At 40.1% G+C, this 22,193-nt stretch overlaps 1 protein-coding gene and 1 non-coding gene across 5 annotated transcripts in view; one reads left to right on the top strand and one right to left on the bottom strand.

Moving 5' to 3' along the window:
* Nucleotides 1-13,773, bottom strand: part of FRMD6 (FERM domain containing 6) — a 65,440-nt gene extending 51,667 nt beyond the window's left edge. For 2 of the 4 annotated variants that reach the window (XM_090270873.1, XM_090270870.1), the window contains exon 1: nt 13,651-13,773. The gene's annotated coding sequence lies outside the window, so the exon portion shown is untranslated. The other 2 variants (XM_090270871.1, XM_090270872.1) reach the window with 2 other exon arrangements.
* Nucleotides 13,774-16,265: 2,492 nt separating this feature from the next.
* On the top strand, nt 16,266-16,394 carry LOC150016749 (small nucleolar RNA SNORA30/SNORA37 family). The gene has a single exon (XR_016510315.1). It is a non-coding gene; the product is annotated as a small nucleolar RNA SNORA30/SNORA37 family (small nucleolar RNA).
* Nucleotides 16,395-22,193: the final 5,799 nt, after the last annotated feature.

The raw sequence follows: 22,193 nt of genomic DNA, 5'->3' as shown, positions 1-22,193 counted from the left end.
TGTTCTCATGCTAAATTTAACTTCATTTGCAAAATCCACATGTAAATAAAACTTCTTACAGAAAAGTCTATAGTAGATACACTTCCATAAAACACTAGCGCTATTTCACTACAGCTTCACTGCCTTCTTTATTCCAATTTAAAAATTACAAAGTTCTAAAGAGAAATCAAGTAACTATATTTAATGTCTCATCTTTACATGTATAATGTGAAATCATTCAAAACACCTTTATCTTAATTTTACTAACTAATCCTACGAATTAAAGAGACCTTTTCAAGGCAACAGCTGCTCTGAACAAAGGCTTGATAGTGTGAAATTTTATACACATCTTTCAGATAAAGTCTAATGATCTGGAATTTTGTACCAAGTCAAATGTATTATCATGGGATGTAGACTATGTTTGAGAAGATTACCCTGTCTAGTTCAGACTGACATAAAAACTCTCTATGGCAAAATCAATGTAAGCTAATTAAAAAACACAAGTTGATTTAGTATCTGTCAAAAACTAAAATTGACGTAAAAAGGCACTATCAAAAAAAATCAAAATGTTGCACCATATTTTGTAAATACTCTAGAAATATTTTATCTACAGCGTGGCTGTGGTGCAAGAAGAAAAGGACAGGCCTCAGATGTGGACGAGTATCGTGCTCTAGCTTTGCAACGAACTGTGTCATGGAAAGGTGTCAAATCATACAAGCCATTTAACCTTCTCATCTGTAAAATGGAGAGACTATTACTTGAAGATCAAATAAAAATTTAAGTTCCCTTTAAAACTACACAATGTTACATACGTATAAACTATTATGATGCTAGAAAGCCTAGCTGAAGGAAATAAATGCTCAATAGCTTTTTAAGAAAGAGAGAATATATACAAATCATGGTTCTTAATCTGACAAATATTAGGTATCCTTGTACTATAATATATATGTCCATTCACACATGTGCACGCACACACACGTGCTTAATTTTAGAGTTTCAGAGTCCCCCTCTCATGACCTGTAGTCTACGTTATGCAACCTTGCTGTGGGCTGGCCCATGTACACTATAATAATTTCTAAATTCTTCTTTGTCCTGCTGACACCTGTCAGTAAAATGACTATCCAAATAACTGGAAGACCTCGAGGTGTGTCTGTCTGTACAGGGTAGCACATCTACAAAACACTTTCAAACATTATTTCATCACAGCAGTATCTTTCACTTTCTAAAAATATTTTAAGATGTATGACCTCACTCAAATATTAGCTATAATTCATCTTCTGAATGGTGATTTTTAAAAATAATACCAAACTCTTAATGATAGTTAAAATTATTAATCATGCAGTATGGCTTTATTATCTACATTTAGGCAGAAAACCTCATTAGTTAAGATGTATATCAATTTATGAAAACCAGTTTTATTTTACATTTTAGCATCAGAGAATTGAAAGAACACCATTTGGAATTATTATGATTATCTAAATTATTTTCATTAGGAAATATTTGAAAATATATGATTTTTAAACATTACCACAGCAACCTAATCAATGACATCTTGATTTGTTTCTTTGAAGGAAATGTTTTATTTTATAAGCTACCTGCTCTTGGTAATTTTCAAAATTCAATCTTTATTTATAGTTTCTGAAAATTTTAACAGAATTTTTCTTTTTTCTAAGTGCATCAGAGTTTATTAAGTAGGGAGTGGAAAAGGTGCAGCAGAAATTGAAGTATGCAACACCCAATCGGAACCGAACCCGAGATTCACGAAAAAAAATCTGTTACTCAATTGGCCACTTCCTCCCCCAACTGACACAGGGGCTTGTGAGGGAGGAGGAGGGAATAAGTCCCGTAGCAGGATAGGTGGTTGCTTCTGGGGCTAAGAATGAGCTCCACAGAGGTTTCAAGGCCAGGCTGCGGGCGGGCTCAGGCTCCAGGACGCAGCTAGCCGGTGAAGAGTTGGCTGCCACCCCTGGACGGTGATCTGGGTGTGCATCGCTGGCTCTGACCCCTGTAGGTAAAGGCAGCCGCCCTACCCAGTCAAGCTGTGGATACTGCTGGGTTTCTGAGCGGCTCCCATTGGATCTTTTCCTTATAGCTTTCTCTTGTTCTAGAGCACTCTCTTCCAGGGTCTTTCTGTCCAGCCCACACCATCACACCCCGGCATCAAGTGTTCTGCCCCACTCCCCCTGGTTCATCATTGCTCTGGTCAGAGGGGACAGAAAGCTGTCCTCTGAGACCCAGCCTCAGGGTAATCCAGGTGGTAACTGCCCGAGGCTCTATCTCAGCCAGTTAAACAAAATTTATTTTTCAATGCTCCATTAAGTCTAATTACTCTTACGAGTTATATATATTACTCATATGTCAGACTTGGAAGATATATACATGGGTTTCATAGTTTGTTTTATGGGTCAAACTGCTCACTGGCTTGTGGAAGTTTTAAACAAATTCATAAAGGTACTTACAAAGTAACTTTATTAATATCTTCAGAGGGTAAAATACACACACACACACACACACACACTAAGCAAAGTACTCTAGGAAGGAGTAAAATATCTATTTATAATTTTAGTTAATTTTTTTCTACTAGCCTTTTCATCCCAATATAGAACATATCATATTAATTTTTTAAAATAATAACAGAGAACACACAGGTGATCAGATAAAACAGGAACAGAAAACAGAAGAAGGTTGGAGAAACAGAAGTCTGGGGAAGCTAAAACTCCTTTCTCCAAGAAGGTAAAGGCAATAAATAAGGTGTTTAGTAAATTAATACTCAAATACAGTGATTTTCAACTGGTGTGCTACAAGAATTTTTAAAACATGCAATGCTTGACTATATAGTCAGAGGAACTGACCTCCTTTCCCTTACATTGTCAAATTAAAAAATGGTAACAGTCAACACAACAATAGCTGTCTGGTGTGAATGAATCAAAATCATCCCTCTATTTGGGGGAGGGGGAGTTCAGATCAGCAAAAAACATACTTTTTGGTGTGCCACAGAATTTTAGTCATTAGTTTATGTGCTTGCTCCATGAGATGAAGAGGGTTGAAAATCGCTGTTCAGATAGATTACATAAATGTTACTACAAAGCTACAAAGGAATGGATAGAGTCAATTAAGAAAGCCCCATCTGAGCCCTGGCTGTGTGGCTCAGATGACTGGAGTGTCATCTCATAAACCAAAACGTAGCAGTGCGATCCCCAGTCAGGGGACTTACCTAGGTTGTGGGTTCAACTGCCAGTTGGGGTGCATATGGGAGGCAACTGATCAATGTTTCTCTCTCAAATTGATGGGTTTTTTTCCTCTTTCTTTCTCTTTCCCCCACCCCTCTCTAAAGTCAATAACATCCTCAGGTGAGGATTAAAAAGCAAGCAAGCAAGCCCTATTGCAGAAGTGGATTTTATACAGATTTTGATTTTCAATTATTCTATAGCATCATGATAACCACAGATTACCATCCAATGGAAGCTAAATCTAATAATAGTCAATCTAGTAAATTTAAAATAAACTTGCTAGGCACTCGTAAATTATAAGATATAGTCATTGCCCTCATTAAATTTTTATTAGTTGGGGAGCTAGAAAAAATACACAAAAAGGTGTGTATACAGGAGCATGTGTTATGTTCCAATGAAGTTATACAAGCACCATGCAGCTCAGTTCATTGGAAGGAGGGGAAGCATGATCCAGACAAGTGTGCATGTGCCTGATGGGACAATGGGGAGAACAACTGGGCTAGACTTACAGAGTTCTGCAATGACAATGGAAAATAAGTCAAGTAACTACAACACAGGGAGCGCGAACTCTCGTGCCTACAGGAGCAGGTAACAGGAATGAAGCCTGCAGGGTGAAAAACGCCAAGAGCCACTTGGTCTCAGTGTTGGGGGCAAAAGGATCTCTGCTGGGGACTATGGGCAATGGCAGAACACACACTCTGTATAAAAGAGGGAGCTGGTATATGTTGCTCTAGAAGATCATTGTCACACCTTCCAGTTTTTCAAAAGTTGTAAAATAAATTTAAAAAATTAATGCAAAATTTCTCAATTTTTAAGTGTTGACAAATAAATGTTTTTAATGCTGTGTTGAAAACCCAAACATGTCTGCAGGCAACCTTCCTGGTGGGCCACAGTCTTGCAATTCTGGTTTGGAGTGTCAAATTCCACTCTAAGAGATCTGGAGTTCATCCTGTAGCCACTGGCTTAAGAGACTTAACATTTATTTCAAAATTTGCTTAGTTTTGCACCACTGCACACTCCAGTATTTACCATGTAAAATGCTCAGCACTGCCAAATTATCTCACCTTGGCCTTGCGTGAGTATTTCTGTTACAAGCTAATTATGTTCACTTAACTAACTATAGAGTGACTTATAAGTTTCAGCTGAAAAAACATTCAAAGTGATACTAATAAAACCGTGTTGACAGAGCAGTACCTAAGAGAATGCTGACATGATGTGTATATGCCACAACCGACTAGAAACACACATCCCTGGAGCTCCACTTCTCAAAAAACATGTGCCATAATCCACCGCAAATAAAAAGTGCTTGCTCTTTCCAGTATTTTCCCATAATTAGCAACTTTCTAAAAACTACTCCTATACTTTATTACCAAGTAACACTCAAACACATGTAAAAAGTTTTAATTCCACAATCACTGTAAGCTTTTAACTACTCAAAAACAATATTTAAGCATTAAAGGCCTACGTGTTAGCATTTTAATCAGCTTAGGGAAAGAAAAGGTAATTAGTATCAGAGACTTGTTGATTCGTTTTGATGATAGTATTATAGAAAGTTAGCATTGTAATTCAAAGGTAATTCCCAAAAGAGAAAATTCTTGGAGCATAATTATGACATAAAATACAGAGCTATGAAAATTGCTTAATCACATGCTTTGAAATAATATTCACAATGAAAGTCAACAACAAAGTGAAAAAGAAATATAAAACAAGCAATGTTTCTATGACTTCATTTGTTCTGGCTCTTGAGAACCCCAACCCTGAGCCACCCACTCTGTGAATGAAGGCTTCCAGGCTTGTGGGGCACTATGGTGTGTGGACTCCTCAGCTCAAACCTATCACCACTGCTGAAAACGAAGCCAACTCAAACCACATGTCTCACTGGGACTCTGTTGTATCCTTTTCAAATAAAAGACCAATGGGTTGAACTAGAAAACAAAATAAACAAGAGAGTCTTAACAAAGTGACATTGCTTCCAAGATAAAGTTCTTATCCAAAGGGATGCAATAAAAAAGAAAGAAAGAAAGGAACTGCATTAGAACTTTTTTCTATTTCAAAGAAACAGACTACAATCCACACACTAGAGCTTTACCAATAATAACTCAGGGGAAGCTCAAAGGCTGCTCATCCCTATCAGAGCCTGTAGAAGACCCTCGTGGGCCCCAGCATTCCAAAGTTCCACCCCACATTCTATCAGACATATTAAAAGGTACTCACATCCAATATTGAGTATTTATAAGAAATTGAACTGAAAATCAGAATTATCTTTCATAAGCTTTTCATTCTCTCTTGAGCCCACTCCAACTAGGATTTGTCTCTAATCCTCCATTGACATGGCTCAGGTCAAAATCACCAATGACTTCTACTGCTAAAACCAATGAGCACCTCTCAGTCCTCATCCTACTTGACCTCTGAGCAACCCATGAAACCACTGATTCACTCTCTCCTCCCTGAGACACTGACTTTAAGGGTATTTTCTAATTTCCCTTCTTTCCTTTTGGCTGCTCCTTCAGTCTCCTTTACTGGTTCCTCCCTATCAACTCAACCTATAAAGGCTGAAGAACCTCAGGCTCAGCCCAAGTACCTCATCACAGAAAAATAACTCATAGTCCCTTCTTCCCATGGTGTGGGTCAATAGAACTAATATCATCTTCTAAAAATAACAATTGTGTCGACTATGGTAGAAATAGGTACATAATCCTTCGCCTTAAGATATTATGAGATTTCTTCTCCAGAAACTGTAAATACTGATATGACCCAAAACTTAATCCATGGACTACTAACCCTGTCTACATACATTCCCCAAGTTACCTCATCCGAATTCTACTGGTGACTTCCAAATTTATGTCAGCAGCCTAGACCTATTCTTTAAACTCGATTCCTATATCCAACAGTCTACTCAACTTCACTTGGCAGGTGAACATAACACGGTTAAAACAGCTCGTAGTTATCTTTCTCAAACCAGCTCCTCCGTAAGATCCCTATCTCAGTTCATGGCAACTCCATAATTACGCAGAAAGCCTTGATGTTATCCTTACTCCAATCTCTCTTTCTCATACTCCTCAAACAGTTGGCCAGGAAATCCTATTGGTTCAACCTACAAATTAAGTTTTGGTCATTTCTCACCCCTTCTTCCATTGCTATGAGCATCTCTCAATCATATTACTGCAACAGCTGTATCCCTGCTTCCTCCTCTTGACCACCCTGCTCCATTTTTCTATCTCAACACTGAAGCCAGTGATTCTATTAAAATGAAAGTCAAACCACCTTACTCCTCTGCTCATAACTCTCCAGTGAAACCCCATTTCACTCAGAGTTACAAAGTTCTTAAAAAAAAAAAAAAAATGGCCCACCACACAGGCCTTCCATGATATGCTCTCCAAACCTCTGTGACCTCATCAACTACTTCTTTGTAGCCTTTCTAGCTGTTCCGGGAACACATCAGGCACACCTGTGCCTGAGACCACTGTCAATCCCTCTGCTGGAACACACTTTCCCCAGGTGTCTCTGGATGACTAACTTCCTCCCTCAAGCCATCTCAGTGAGGCCATCTTGGACCACCCTACAGTTAAGTCATCACTGAAAGTCATCAGTAGGTTTCGTGACTCTAAGCAAAAGACATAAGGAAACTGATTTTACCACAGGGTAACTGATATAAATGAGTTAAGTTCCTAAGGAATCTCCTCAACATTATAACAAAATGACACTGAACAAAATGACAGTATTCAAGGACCTGCTGTACTTCAAACTGCCAATGCTCCTGCATCCTACCCCCTGTACTCCTATAAAATTTTCTTTATGTTTACGGTTTGTCTCCTAATAGAATATAAGCTCCATGAAGGCAAAGCTTTATTTTGCTCACTGACATAATCTCTGGGGCCTAGAACACTGCTTGGCACATAGTACATTATGGCATACTACACACAGGCATATATTATATTGAATAGATAAATTAATTTAATTAAACATTTAATAATTCCAATCTCAGTTTTAATACTTGAGTCTTTTAGCAAATCCTGACCATTTTTGTTGTTCTTAAAGAAAGTTCATTTGTCCCTGAAAAATAGAAAGACCCCAGTCTGAGCTCATGGCCCAACCCAAGTCCAGCAGCCCCAGGGAAGCTAGGGACATCCTACCTTTGGTCCTCACTCATTCTGCCCCCTAAAACCAGGACTCCATTTAGTACTTATCTGAAACATCTGAAACCTTACACGCACATGTATTTTGTTCTCCCACCTAGAAAAGAAACACTTCGGTAGGATTTACACAAAATATTTGACATAGTTGCAGATACTTCCTAGAGATGCAAAGCCTGTTTTTTGATGGACTTAGTGAACATTTTCAAAGCATTAAGTATACCTAGTTTAAGTTATTACACAACACATAATAAAGAACAGGGTTATCTAAAGAACAGGGTTATCTGGGGTGAGTCCCCCTTTTAATGAACAGATCACAATGATACATCATGATTATTTTAGAGGATCCTATGCCTATTTTGACTGGGCTTGTAATTATGCTGTTTAGATATAAATGTGTCTTTCTAATGTGTTTATGTTTGTTTTTCTTAAACACTTCCTTTGAAACTTCCCAAGCTATTAATTTCCTTTGAAGAAATGATTTAAAATCTTAAGCCCTAGGCCCCATAACAGAAAATTATAAAGGGGTCTGACCCACATTATAGAAACTGTGCCAATGGTGGGGGCTGGGGCTGGGAGGAATAAACAACAATTGCCTTATACCAATAATAGTGAACCTACAGGGCACAGGAGCAAAAGACATAGGCCACTGGTACTCTTTAATTTTAGAAGTACTTTGCACAACATTAATCATCATAAAGAGAATTTTTAAATCTATAGATTTACTTTTTGGCATCTGGAAAAAAATAATTATCCAGCAGGCAGAAACTGGGGGACTGAGATAGCTAGGAATTAGAAGAGAATTAGGAAAAATAACTCGATCAATTAGTGATCGGTAAAATAGGCCAGCTGTTCTCATGCAGCTCATTATTTGTAACTGAGAAATACGTACTAGATTTTGTTGCCTACTTAATGCCATCAATAAACAAAACACATGGTGGGTCAAAAGTAGATTTACAGTTGTTTGTATGGAAAATAATGCAATAATTAATAAATAATAATACAAGAATAAACTGTGCTGAGTACTTACAACTGTAAACCTACTTTCGCCCCACCTATAGAATACAATCTTGTGAACAACCTCTTATAAACAAAAGCCTAAGGGAAGTCCAAGAAAACTTCAAATCCTTCTATACATCATTTGTTTGTCTTAATAAGAGCGAACGTTACTTGACTTTTTACTATGTGTCAGACCACGCTCGTTGCTTTACCTGTACTATTTCACTTAATAATCAAAACAAGCCTGTTGGATCTCCATTTAACAGATGAGAAAAAAAGGTTCAGAGAGGTTAAGTGACTTTCCCAAGGTCACACGCTGGAGAGCAGTGGAGCCCGGATGTGGACCCCAGAGGACTGACCTAAAAGTTCTCGTTTTTACTATTATTCTTCACTGTCTCTCTTCTATGTTGTCTTCATAACCATAACTCTTTTCTGTAATTTCAGTGAGCAACTTGTTGGAATGGTGGCCTATAGTAAGCACATTTTTTATTTTCTAAGATTAAACATGGTAAGTTTTTGCTGTTATAAGCAGTATCTCATTGAAGCAGGATATATTTACTACTCATTTGTAAAACATCTGTTATTTTACCTTTCTAATGAGCCAAGGTTGAAATTGAGCCTTTTCTTGAACCATGTGAACATCCTTTTTCTCTTTAGAGAAACATGAAAGAAACTATATCAATAGTTTTCCTTTGTAAGCACACTGCTTTATCTATTAGATTTCTCAGGGAAATCATACTTCTAGATTTTACCATAAGTGCTTCCTGGGAACTGTCACAGACTTTAGCATCAGAATTTCACTACTGTTTTAGGTAGAGACCGGATGTTTCCAGGGATGTTTAAGAATTGAAATAACTTGGGGAGAAGATCTGGGGGGAAGTATGCAGTAAAGGTAGGGGGAGACATAATAGCAGGAAGAGGCAAAAAAAAAAAAAAATCTTTTTTGCAACATGTTCTTCAGAATGAACTATTTTAAAACTATTTAGAAAGCAGTCCTCTGAAATTAGGGTCCACATCCTATATCATTTATCAATCACTGAAACAATGAGTCAGGACCTCAAGATATCACCTACTTGGCACTCATAAACCACGGTCACACTGGTGAGCCCTAGAAGAGAGGAAGAAAGGGAGAAAAGAGGAAAAGAGAGGTCCCAAGGGCTCTCTATAGGGGCAGAGGTAGAGCAGGCTTGATAAAGTACAATTCTGCCTCATTGGACTGCATCTCCATTTTCTCTGGGCAGGTCTGAATCTATTTGTCCACAGGACACTTCGTGTGAATCAGAAAAGGGTGCCCTGTCCTCCAGGCCAGTGGACTCAAGGGGCTGGGTTTCAGCCCACAGATGGCACTAGTCTAGACTAGACAGAGTCAGAAGCAGCATCTACTCTCGGCACTGTCATTTGCTGTAAGACTCTGCATGAGTCACTCGGTCTCAAGGGACCTGAATCCCTTCACCTTACAGGGCACCTTAATTCTAATCCTTTTTTCTAAGCTAAAAGGATCTTATTCTTTAATTCCCACTTTTAAATAGAAAGTTCTCCCTACTTTAGCTGTGTTAAATACGCATCCTTCTAAGTTTAGATTTTCCTTGTAATTCAGTGCCCAGTATTCTACTTCCTCCTTCCTCTAAAATTATCCCTTTACTTTATTTCTACTTATTTTTACTGGTCCCCAAAGCCTCTTCCCCAGGATAATGTGTATTCAAAAGCCCTCTCAAAACTACCCCTATATCAAAGTTTAACTACAGAGGCCAAAAGTACCATTTTTCCTGTGTCAGTTTTAGGAAAGATACATTTTAACTGAAATTTCACCACCCATAAAATTCCTTCACTAAACCTTTCCTACACCCGCCCCTGCCCCACGACCTGAGTGCTTTACACACAATCACAATGTAATCAAACTCCCAAAATATGTAATTATATAATCATACAAAAACATCCTAAAGTATATCATACAAAGACTTCCTAAAATATATATCATTTTGAGTACAGGTTGAAAAAATACTAAAGTTTTGGTGAACACACAATATACAGGTGATGTATTATAGAATTGTATACCTGAAACCTAAATAATTTTATTAACCAATTTCACGCCCATAAATTCAATTAAAAATTATCAAGAAAAAAAAAGCAAAGAAAAATACTGGAGTTTTCTTACAAGTTGTGTGTAGTATTTCTTGTTGGCAGAAGGGAGAGGGGGATAAGAGGATGATCATACAAGGACCAAATGCTGTATCAGAAAACACAAATTGTGTTCCAACAGAATTCTACTGAAAATTGTTAAATACACTTAAAACGTTTTTATTCTTTAAATGAAGAGAGTTGGAATTGGCATAATTGAAAGCCAAAGTTTCAATGCTTTGCCCATAAGAATATACATGACTGAATACCTTGTTTCCCAGCTTCCGGAACAGGCTTCATCTACCAAACCAGGGCATTTATGAGGTTTGTATTAATGAGTAATAGGAAAAACCCATCTCTGTACAAATGCAGAAAACTTTCTGTTCCTTAGAAAGCCTAAAATAATATTAAAATGACTTTAGAAAAAGCCTCTAAAATTTAGTTCTAAACTCAGAAAACCACCGAAAGGATAATTTGTGCATGCCATCTGGGATCCAGGCAGCCTGCTCAACAAAAGGGAAAACTTGTTGAGATCATCCAAATCTAAAATTCACATACATTTTTACATCTGGACTGAATTAATCTTTTCTTGGTACTGGCTTTCATGTAATAAAATAATTGTTTGCAGGTTTTATGTTTTTTTTTTTTTGTAAAGCCGTAGCCTTAGGAATCAAAATGTGCAACATAGAAGTTGAAAACTACAAAGAATCCCTTATCAAAAAAGTTAGTTGTGAGGCGGGACTCATTTACATACACTAAACTCTGAACTTGACAGCTCAGTCAAAAGCAATTCTGTTCGAAACTTTCATTTCAAGCATCTGCCACAAAAGGCTACTCACTCTATTATGTCATTGGTTCTGAAAGCCAAAAACTTTATAAGTGAAGTTAGAATAGGAAACGTAGTCCAGGAAAGCTGTACTAACACCCCCACCCCCACCCCAAATACAGCTTTTAAAGAACCTGTAGCTAAAAATTATTACCTAACACCAATATTTTGCTTTCAAAAGCAGTCTTATCCTGGCCTGTATAGTTTTCCTGTAAAGCAAGGAGGAGCATCTTAAGTCTTCCAGTTCAAATTATGTATTCGAAGCTGTTGCCCCCCCTTTTAAAAAGAGGGGTTGAAAACAGAGAAAGATTTCCTGTTCCTTAAAATGTTCTGAGCACCGCAAGAGCTGCTGATAACCGTGGTCCCTAAGTGTCAGATCTCAGGCATTCTTACAAGCAGTTCAACGGGGGTGTGGGAGGGGGGGGCATTAGTTCATGTTATAGTCAGTCTGCTTTCTGGAGAAGATATCCTGCAGATAACTTGACAGTAGGACCCTTCTCATCTAATAACCCCAAAGGCCCAATTTAATATGAAATACAAATCCAGTATGTTTACAAACACACTGAAAGAAAACTCAAATGTCAGTTGTCTCATATTGTGGAGTATTTTCATTTTTAACGTAATAATTCCTTTTCTCAAAACCACATCCAAGGAAAATGATTAAGTGCTAGAAGTTTTATACTACAAAGAACAACAACAAACGCATCTGTTTTTCTGCCTCTCTTCTTGCCTCCCCTCCCCCACTCTCCATCGTGAAGGCTGTTTGTAGGTCTTGGTGGTTGTTAAAATTACGCTATAATGGTCTAAAAATGCTACAGATCCTGAAAAACTTCGTATCCTTTAACATTGCTGAGCCTAAATTTATGCGCTGCTCTAAAGAAGAAAAAGTCAAAAGCGTTTTTAATGACAGATGTATTACGGAAAATTTTCCCCACAAAGTTTTGATGCTGTGAAATATCAACTCCCTGAAATCACAGAAAGGAAATGACTTACATTCTTGGTAAATGAAGCCACTAGCAGCTTTCTCCAGCAGTATTTTCTAATCCATAACTACACCCTGTGGCAACGGGGAGTATTTCCTGCAAAAGCTAAATTTAAATAGATGCTTAAAAAACCAATAAACAAACATCGTCGGGTCCCAGAGAAGAAGAGACAGAATTACACATTGAAAAGCCAGCAAGATGCTTTTTCTGAACATTCAAAAAATAAAAATAAAAAAATAAAAAACTGCAGAGCACAGGCTTGAAGTCAAAAGCAGCCCAAAAACATTGCTGAAGTTTACTTTCTCTGCTGTGGGCAATACACTGCTCCTGAGGGAGATACTGGCAAAACAGATCTGTGCTAAAAAATAAAAACAAAAAGGGTGTACAGAAGCTAACATTTCTCTGGACACACAACTGCATAGCCTGAAAAATCTAACAGCTTTCAGTCAAACTTGAAAATACACTTATTTTGACAGCTTTCCATTTATTCATGCCTTCAAGAAAACGACTTCACCATTTGGTTTTACCGTCCCAGGACTCGAGGTCCTGCTACAATGCCTGTGGACCTCACACTGGTGGCCCCCAGCGGTCCATACCTGACAGTTCCTGGCCATCCTGGAGGAGAGGCTGGTGGTCTCCTCTGCCTGGGGCCGGGCCTACGCGCCCGCGCAAGCTCCTCCAGGAATCCAAATTCTGCAGTCTGCGCCCCCAACTCGCATTCCACCGAGGCCCCCTTCTGGCGCCACCGAGCTCCAACTCAATCTCTGGATCCCCCGACTAGGCACTTTCAGGGACGATGGGGCAGACGCTCCGCTCCGGTCCCTTCCCGCAGCCCGGCCCCAAGGCGCGCACAACAGGCGGCAGGCACCGCACCCAAGAATGCAGGGCTCAGGGTCTGGCCCCGGCGCCCAGGCAAGGCGACGGGGCGCGGCGGACAGGCACCCCCAGAATAGGGCGCCGGGGACCACCGGAGTGCCGAGCGCTACGCATTGAGCTCAGGGGCGCAGCCAGCAGCACGGGCGGCCTCGCGCCCTCGCAGCCCAGGCAGCCCCAGACCTCCGGGTCTCTCTCACTGCCCGGCTCGGTTGTCCCGGGGCCCCTCCTCCCGCCCCGGCGTGGGCGAGCTTCGACTCACGGGAGGCAACCTACCAGCCCGGTGCCCGACGCCCAGGGCCAAGGGAGCGAGGAGAAGGCGAAGAAAGACGCGGAGAAGGGGTCACTGCTTTCGCTGGAGCTCGCGACTTTTCCTGAAACCTCCCAAAGCTCGGTCCAGCCGCCGCCGTCGCCGCCCGGCCGGCAGGGGGCACAGCGGGAGGCCCGGGCGCAGTAGCCGGGCTACGGGGCGACTGGAAGGCCCCGAGACTCTGGGGTCCTGCTCGTACCTCTTAAGAAAAGTCTGGAGCACCAGGTGTCGGGCTCACATCAGCGCTCGGTCCTTTTCTGCCTGCGCCGCGCCTGCCTGGCTTCTCTCAGTCCTTCGGCCTGAACAGCCCAGGGAGCGCTCCGCGTCGGGCCCGCCCCCCGCCCACGCCTCCCGCCCAGCCCCCAGAGGCTCCGCCTTCTTCCCCGTCCCGCGGCGGCGGGGGAGGCAGGAGAGCGGCAGAAGCCGAGCGCCGAGCTCGGGACCGCACGTGCGGCGCCTGCCGACCCTTCCCTGGACCCAACCAAGCCTCCCTCGAAGGGGTGCCGCGAGTGGGGGGGCGGGGAAAAGCGAAGGAAACCACCCCTCTGGGGTCCTAGGGAGAGAGGCGAGCCCCAGAAGGACGCTGTGTTTGGACCCCTGAGATCTAGGCCTTTTCTCGAGCGAAGGCGAGAGAGGCGAGAGGGGTCACTGCCAGCGCCTCCCCCTCCTGGCCCAATGGCCCTCTGTGACTCCCGGACCCAGTTCTCGGGAACTCTTCTTGCGGGCTGGCTGGGGGTGGCTGTTTGGCCTGAGCATCGTCTTACTAATTCGGAAAGACGGAGGGGAGGCCACTCAAAGAGAAGGCGTTTCCAGCGGAGGAGGCTTCGTGACTCCTAGCGTCCCCGCCTGTCCTCCTGTCCCGCACCCGCCTGGCCACCCATCACTTGGGACGCCGCGCTCTAGAGTTTTATTCTGGATGGAGGGGGTGCCGCCAAGGAAGCCAAGGCTCCCCCTCTAGTGTTGCTCCCGGTTCTTTAAATAGACGCAGCCTCTGTCTGCTGTAGTTGAGTGCCTGGGACCCCTCAGAAATTATTATATTTGCCCGCTTCAGATGGTGTCTGGAGAGGGCGACGGATGATGCAAAGGGCCAGTGGAATATGTTTTTATAGCACTGAAATCGAGGATTTTTTGCCATATGTAGCTGTTGGGTCTGGGGAAGGGGCGAGCTATGCCTCACCTTTGAGGCTTCGCCCACTGGGACCTGCAGCTGGGGGGCTGGAGACCTTGGGAGAGAGACCCACGTTCTTCCTGGCCCCCAGGCCCGCGACCCGCAGAGCCCCGCAGAGTTCCAGCCTCCTGGGCTTCTGCCCCCCTAGGTCTTAGGCTGACTGCTGAGCCTGCGATGCCTGGCCGGAGGGGTGGGAGGCAGTAATGCCCTACAGGTCCCCTCACCAAAGGAGTGATGGGTTGTATATTCAGGCTATGACGGTTGGGTGAGAAACGAGGAGGACCTGAGAAAGAACACCACCAAAATCAAATTTACGCTGATAGAAGCCAACTTTAAAACTGCCACCCTCTTTGGATACAAACATAAATGTGTAAAGCTAGCCGTTATTGGTTTAAAGCAATGATTTTCAACCAAAAGGGCACATATAAACTACTAAAATTCTGCAGCACACCAAGAGAAATTTTTTTTTTTTTGCCGACCTAACCAAAAAAAAAAAAAAAAAGTATAATTTTGATTCCTTCACACCAGAGGCAGTTGTTGTGTTGGCTGTTATCATTTTTGCTCTGAACAATCTAACGGAAAAGAGGTCACTGCTCCTGACTACATAGTCAGGTTTTGCATAGTTTATAAAATTCTTACAGCACACCAGTGTGCCTCTTGTAGCACACCAGTTGAAAATCTCTGGTTTAAAGCATGCCAGTCTGTGTGCCTTGTTTGCTTGGCAGAAGAAATTCAGTTTTGTGTTCATTATAGCTGAAGCTCATTTGGAATAGTCTCATTCGCAGCTTCTATATTTTGGGAACCGTGACATTAGAACTGAGTATCATGAACGGTGACCTCCTGTCTTTTCACAATTGTCAATACACTCAGAGCTTATTTCTGATTAAGTAGAGCAGTTTCTAATAACATTGCACTTACGATTTAGAGCCATGACTGCATTATGGAAAGGACAAGAACTATGTTTCAATGACTACTTTTTAAATTAGTTGTAGTTAATTAATAGAATAAATTAAAAATTGATTAACTAGTTGATTACAATGCAGACATTTAAAAGTGGAGGATTGAACCTTTTCTCTTTTTTATTTATTATATACATTCAAAATGAGCACATATTAAACACTAGTTGGGAAGGTCTTAAGTGAATCTGATGTCTAATGAGATAATCCAGCATTACATATATAAATATAAATGAGAAAAATGACTAATACATTAATATCTTGCAAAACAGTTCCTAAATCTGATTTTTTTTCAGGTTTTGTACATAAAAATCTAGTGAATAAAGAACAACACATTGTTAGATTGTGAATATTGCTGCAATATAAAGTAATTAGGTAACCCAAGGAGCAAAATATTTTTAAACAGCTTTTTTAAACATATGTTTAAGATTGGGTTTATTGTCTAGAGTTAGATTGCAGCAAAATTTACTATGTGAATATTTTTTGAATCATAATGATCCTATGGAGACAAGGAAACAGAAGAGGACCTGAGAAAAGACACTACCCAGTTGTGGAATTGAATATTATAATAAACATAGATTCTCACATAATACTTAGTAAACTAAGTACTTTAAAACTCTTAATATTAATTTTATAAACCCCTGAAACATCATAAAATTCTGAAATGGTTGCTTTGGAAAACAATACATACTAGCACTTTCACAGGTCTTCCCCCAGGCAGTAGGGCCAGGATTTGGTAGCTGGTGCTGAAAGAAAACTCTTGATTGCATCCTTGACCTGGGACTGTGCCAGTGGCAGCTGTCACTCAGTGGCAGACAGGGAAAAGGAAAGACATAATCTACTTAACATGGAAGTGGAGCTGAGAAAGAATGGGTTGTTTTAGATATTTATCACAGGAAATGTTTTCCTGTGTTTGTTAGAGAAAGAATGTAATTTTGTAGGCAAGGTTATGTTTTATGATTCTTTTTGATGTTGAGATAGTGTTTTATTTTCATTGGTATGATATGTTTTCCTAAATATGAGACAATGCCCATCACTGAAAATTCATCCTAAACACATGTTAAACTGTTACTTTTCCCGTGGCATATATAAGTATTACCATAACTATAATTTTGCTTTTGGTTTTCTTAGGAAGTTATTCATTCCAGGAATCTATTGAATATACCCATACACCAGGCACAGAGTCAGACTCTGGGATTTGAAGATAAAAATACGCCTAAATCTTATAGTAGTTTGAGGGACCAGGCATGGGAGTAAACAGTTACAATATACTTTACTGCTTGGTATGGTAGAGATATACAGGAGAAATAGTGGGAAGGCTTAGAACCCTCAGGGAGGGCATAGGACATCCCCTGTCAATTAGATGTGAAGGATGAACAAAAGTTTGCCTGAGAACAAGTTGGTTGAGGTGGTGGTTCTCAAACTTGTCCATACATTGGAATCACCAGGAGACTTTCAAAAACTATTGCTGCCCATGTCCCAGGCATGTGAGTTAACTGGTCTGAGATGTGGCCTGGGTTTTGGTAGTTTCAAGATCCTCAGATTATTGTAAGTAGAGATACATGTGGGAATTGCGGGTTAAGGTATTTCAGGTAAAAGGAATGAGCAAGTGCACAGAGGCGCTTTTAAAGTACAATGGCCATAAATTCATTTGTAATTCAAGAGGCTTAACCTTTGGTGGGTGGAATGTAAACATTTTGGTATAAGGAACACAATTATACAGAAAATTAAGAGATATGAACTGTTATGATTCATATTCCTTTACAAGTATTTTCCAAAGACTGAAACAGTATGTTGAGAATTTTGGTTACTTCCATGTACTGGAAGAAAAACTAGTTCTTTTTCAGCTTTTATATATAATTCAAGGTTATTTGGGATTCGGATTATGTTTTAATGCTGAAATACATGTTCTAGTCAGAGAAGTTAGAAATTTGACATACTGGTTTTTAAAGAATACTCTCCCAAAACTAAACTCTGTGCATCATTTTGGCTGAAGATCATAATAAAGAAATTATGTTCATTTTTCTTTTTGGTAATTACTGAAATTCACTTAAAAAGCAAAACAGTGCCTTTGAAAGCAATAAAAATAAATAAGTCCTATTCTAAGGTCTTAAATGTCCTTATAGTTCATATATAGTACTTTGAAAGACAAAATAATCACATGTGGAAAGTTAGTAGTGCAGTGATGAAATCCTGTTTTTCACTGCCTAACATTTAAAGTGCACTTTTTTAATTCTCAGTTGGTATATTACTGTATTCTGCAAAATAGAAACACAAAAAGGGATTTTAATGCTTAAGAAAAAGTCAAGAGAGTTGATTATCAGTCAGTTAATCCAGCTGTCTTATTACTGTGCCCACATGCCTCTAACCAGGAATACAAATAATTATTTTGTAGAGCCAGCACAGCACATGGGTTAATATTACATAGAAATTTAACTCTGGAAGATCTACCTGTACCCAAATTAGGGACCCAAAGTTGAAAAAATTAAATTATGCTCTCTTGCCATCAAATTTTAAGAAAATATTTTAAAATAGGATAACTTGATTGTCCTGGGACAAAGTTTGATTTTAATACAGCATGTAAAAGTTTTTGTCAGACGTCTGTGAAAAGCTACTCCATTTCCATTCTCTAGTTGTGGTGTCACCACAATCATCACATTCCAGTTCCTGAGGGCTTGAATACTTGAATACTCTAGACAAAAAGTTTTATAAGACTGGGTGGGCCAGGCCAGGCCCTTCACTTTTGAGGAGAGACCATTCTAAATGATGCCGCTAAGGAGTTAGCTGCATGAGGTGGGATAATCCAGCACCAAGAATCACACCGAGGTCTTGGGGTTAAAGGAGTTGTCTCAAAGGCAGGTGCTAGATTGAGAGATGCTGCTGTTAACTAAAATGTAGTGAGGAATTTAGTGTGAAAATAGCACAGCTGCCTTATGCCTGGGGCTTCACACTATAGGAAAAAAGATTGAAGATGGGTGGAAGGGTCCTCGTATAGAACAATGTCTAGTAGAAGGGATGAGAGGAGGGGTGGAAGGCAGGAAGTATAAAACTTCAGAATGTATGTATGCCCTTTGTGTGTTTATACAGTGGGCCGCAAAGGTCCCAGAGCAGGTTTTCCAGCTCAGATTCCTTGCAGAGATAGACAAAAGAAAGGAAGTAGGAATCTGATGATAAACTGGTGAGTCTGAGTAATGCATCAGGCACACCCTGATCGTCTTTATCTGATACTAATGTTCTAGGAGGAAGTCACTTTTTTCAAACACAAATGATAATATGGATGTCACTGAGATTCTCTTCAGTATTTTATGACATCTTATCCATTTGTACTTGAGATATGCTGAACTAGAACAGGGAAAGATGTGAACATCCATCCTCCGGAACACAAGCTTACAGACTGGCTGTTAATGGCTTTCTTGAGAATAACAACAAAAGTTCCATTTATAAAGAGGGTTTATGAAAACTGTCCGTTTTGTTTTAACTTGGTTAGCTTGAGTAGATTGTAAGCATAACAAACATGCACTTAAACTTGTTTTTAGTTGCTTAGAAAAGAATGGTGAATAAAAGTGCAAACTAGATGTGCTAGTTCTGGAATTTCACCGGAAGTTCATAGAGGCTATGGGACTCTGTTGGTGGGGTCTCAAAGGGACACTCCACCCAACTCTAGTGGTTGGGATTTTGGTTATATTATAAGGTCCTGTCATGCTGGTTATATTAACTGGTTGGATAAAGGGGAAAAATATTTGTGAACACCCACACTAGGTCCCTATTTGCCTCTTACCTGATGCTAGGTTAGAAACAAAATCTACATTTTCTCTTATTTGACTTGGCTGTGGGAATCAAATGCCAGAAAATCTTAAGAAATTCTTCAACAGGCAAGACAATGGTTTACATTTTTCTTTTTCAAGGGTAGCCTAAAGTATCATTTGATTAGCCTAAACAGAATTCTTATGCTTTAGTTCCCTGAAGAAAGAATGCTGGTAGACGATGGAGTTCGATTTAGAAATCAAGGATTGTGAGGACCTCAGTCCCAGATGCTTAGTTTTGGCAGGCCTGGAGAAAAAGTACCAGCTGAGAGCATTCTACATCTAGATTTGAAGTTTAACAGGGTGCTGGTGGGAGGTAAGACCTTCTTAAACATGCTTTCTTTTTAAAATGTTATGTATTTTTGATATATATATATGATTGAGCCAAACATTCTATGTGACCTCTTGAGCAGAAATACAGAATCAGCAAATCTGTTATTTTCTGTTCAGCCAGTAGTTCTATATTGGAGTGGATAATAAGTTTTGTCACTTACATCCTAATTTCTTAAAGGATAATAAAGATATATATCTATATGATAATTTTATCTATATATAGACTTAATATACAGATAATATGCAAATCAATATAAACTATTTTATCTCGTTACTTATTTTTATAGCACTTTTCATTGTCTGAAGTTATTTATGAATATCTTCACCTGTTTGTCAAGTGTCACTCCCTTTAGTTACTTTTATTTTTTTATATTTTGAATTTTTGTAAGAGTTTATCTGAGCCAAACTGACAACACATGCTGGGAAGCAAATCTCAAATGTTCCTTGCCTCTCCCTTTAGAGTTTAAGCTTCACGTGAACACAGACCTAATCTCTCTAACTGTTGTGTTCCCCAGTATCTAGAACAGTGTCTGGTGCATATGTGTTAAATGAATTAATCCCAAAAATTCTAGTGTGTGTGCACAGGCACATTGAGGGTGGAGTGGGGAAAAGAGAGAAGGCACTGAGGTGACAATGGGAAAAGACTCACATTTTTTGAGGTGTTTCTTGGACAGATATCCCAGGTGATGATGGGAAAGGATCTATCCCTTAAGAAGACTTTTGGTTAATTTTAATGGGGCACCATATATCAGCCAGTTCATATAATGTTTACATTTAAAGTATAAATATGTGATATATTTATCAGCAGTCTGTATCTATTGCTATTCCATATGTGTATTTTATTTCTTTTTGCAGTCTTCCCCCTACTTTAACTATTCACCCTACAGCCTTTTGAGATACTAAGAAGACTGTTACAGGGATTTTACTAGAACAATTAATCAATTATGGAATTCCTTGCCAACAAAACATTTTCTTAAGATACCCTTGGGGACAGAGTGCTTTGAGTTGATCAAGAGGAAAATAAGTGGCCTTGCTTCCATTTGCTCAGTGCCCCCACCCCCATGTGAAGTTGAGCTGAATCTTGTGTCCTCTGGAGCTGCTGCCCCTCAGAACACTAGGACTGGAAACCGCTCTGTCCACCCCATCCGGCCCGTCTACCTTTCCCACCAGAGCTGTTTTTTTGACCTTGAGACTTCCAGTCAACAAACCCCTCCCAGTTCTTTCATTTTATTAGCTGTTTTTGGCTTCACTTACGTCCTTTTGCATTTAATACCTGGACTCACCATTTTGAATATATTCTTCTAATACAGTTACTTAACAATCCAAAAATTTAGGTCAAAGCAATGGACATTTTATTGCACTATGCTTTAAAGTCACTAAGAGCAACTAAAGAAGATAAAATAAACCAGCTGATTAGTCATATCCCCAAGGCAACAGGTACAGTAATGGAGTACTCACAGATGCTCAGTCGGCCTCATATTCATTCCTGGTTGGCTCCCTTTCCCTTTCACTGCAATGGCTGTTCGGATTCTTATGGCTCTCTTCAAGACCCTCAGCCAGCTCAAACCCTGCCACTCTGAAACCTAGTTTACTCTTTGGTGGTCACTGGTCTAAAAGTTAATCAGTATTACCTCTTTGAATCCTCACACCAGCCCTTTGAGAGAGGTACTGTCATTACTCCTGGTTTCCAGATGCCCAAGATCTTAGAGAATGTAAGTGGTGGTATGTGGATCTGAACTCAGGAAATCTGACTCCAACCTCATACTCTTTCTTCCTACACTGTCTTTCTTCGGTTCTTCTCGCTAGGGCTTTAGTCCTCTCCCTCTCTAAAGACCATTCTCTCCTGACTCTTCTCAGTCAGTTTCCTCCTACTAAAGCTCTGTATCCTAGGCCCCACTAGCTGTTTGAGGGCCTTTTCTATCCTTCATTTATTCATTTAGCAAATGCTTATTAAGTGCCTATTGTGTCCCAGGTGTTGGGGACACAGAGGTAAACAAGACCTAATCTCACATCCTGGAGCTTAAATTCTAATGATCTATTCTCCATCTTAAATATTCAATATCTAACACTCCCCCAGGCCCTTCTTTCCATCTGCAGCATATTGAAGTCACCGTCCATTTTATGCTACCCCTAGCACCGACCCTGGGAAGGTATCAGGTACATATTTGATAGGCAGGTAAATTATTTCAGGTAAAGTAATCAAGGTTTGGAAGTTTTTCCTTAGTTCTCTTTCTGAAAAGTAGCCACTTCAGTGGGCTTTAGCTTACACCTTTTTGTCTGAACAGATGTGGGATGCTTCTGAAAACCAGCCCTTTGCCATTACCGACTGACTAGTTCACTTTAGCTAAAATGTATTCCCACCAAAGTTACCTCAGACTGGTACCTGTAGTTTAAACTTTGTAATCTATCATTGTAGAAAGAAAGACCCATGGGCTTATTAAAGGAATTTCAGCATTTTTAAGGGGGAAGATATTTGTGAGAC

This window comes from Furipterus horrens, unplaced genomic scaffold, assembly GCF_987537825.1.
Source record: "Furipterus horrens unplaced genomic scaffold, mFurHor1.1.pri manual_scaffold_3, whole genome shotgun sequence".
In the NCBI taxonomy this organism is placed as follows: domain Eukaryota; kingdom Metazoa; phylum Chordata; class Mammalia; order Chiroptera; family Furipteridae; genus Furipterus; species Furipterus horrens.
The sequence above is the reverse complement of the archived record's forward strand: the minus strand, read 5'-3'. Positions and strand labels throughout refer to the sequence as shown.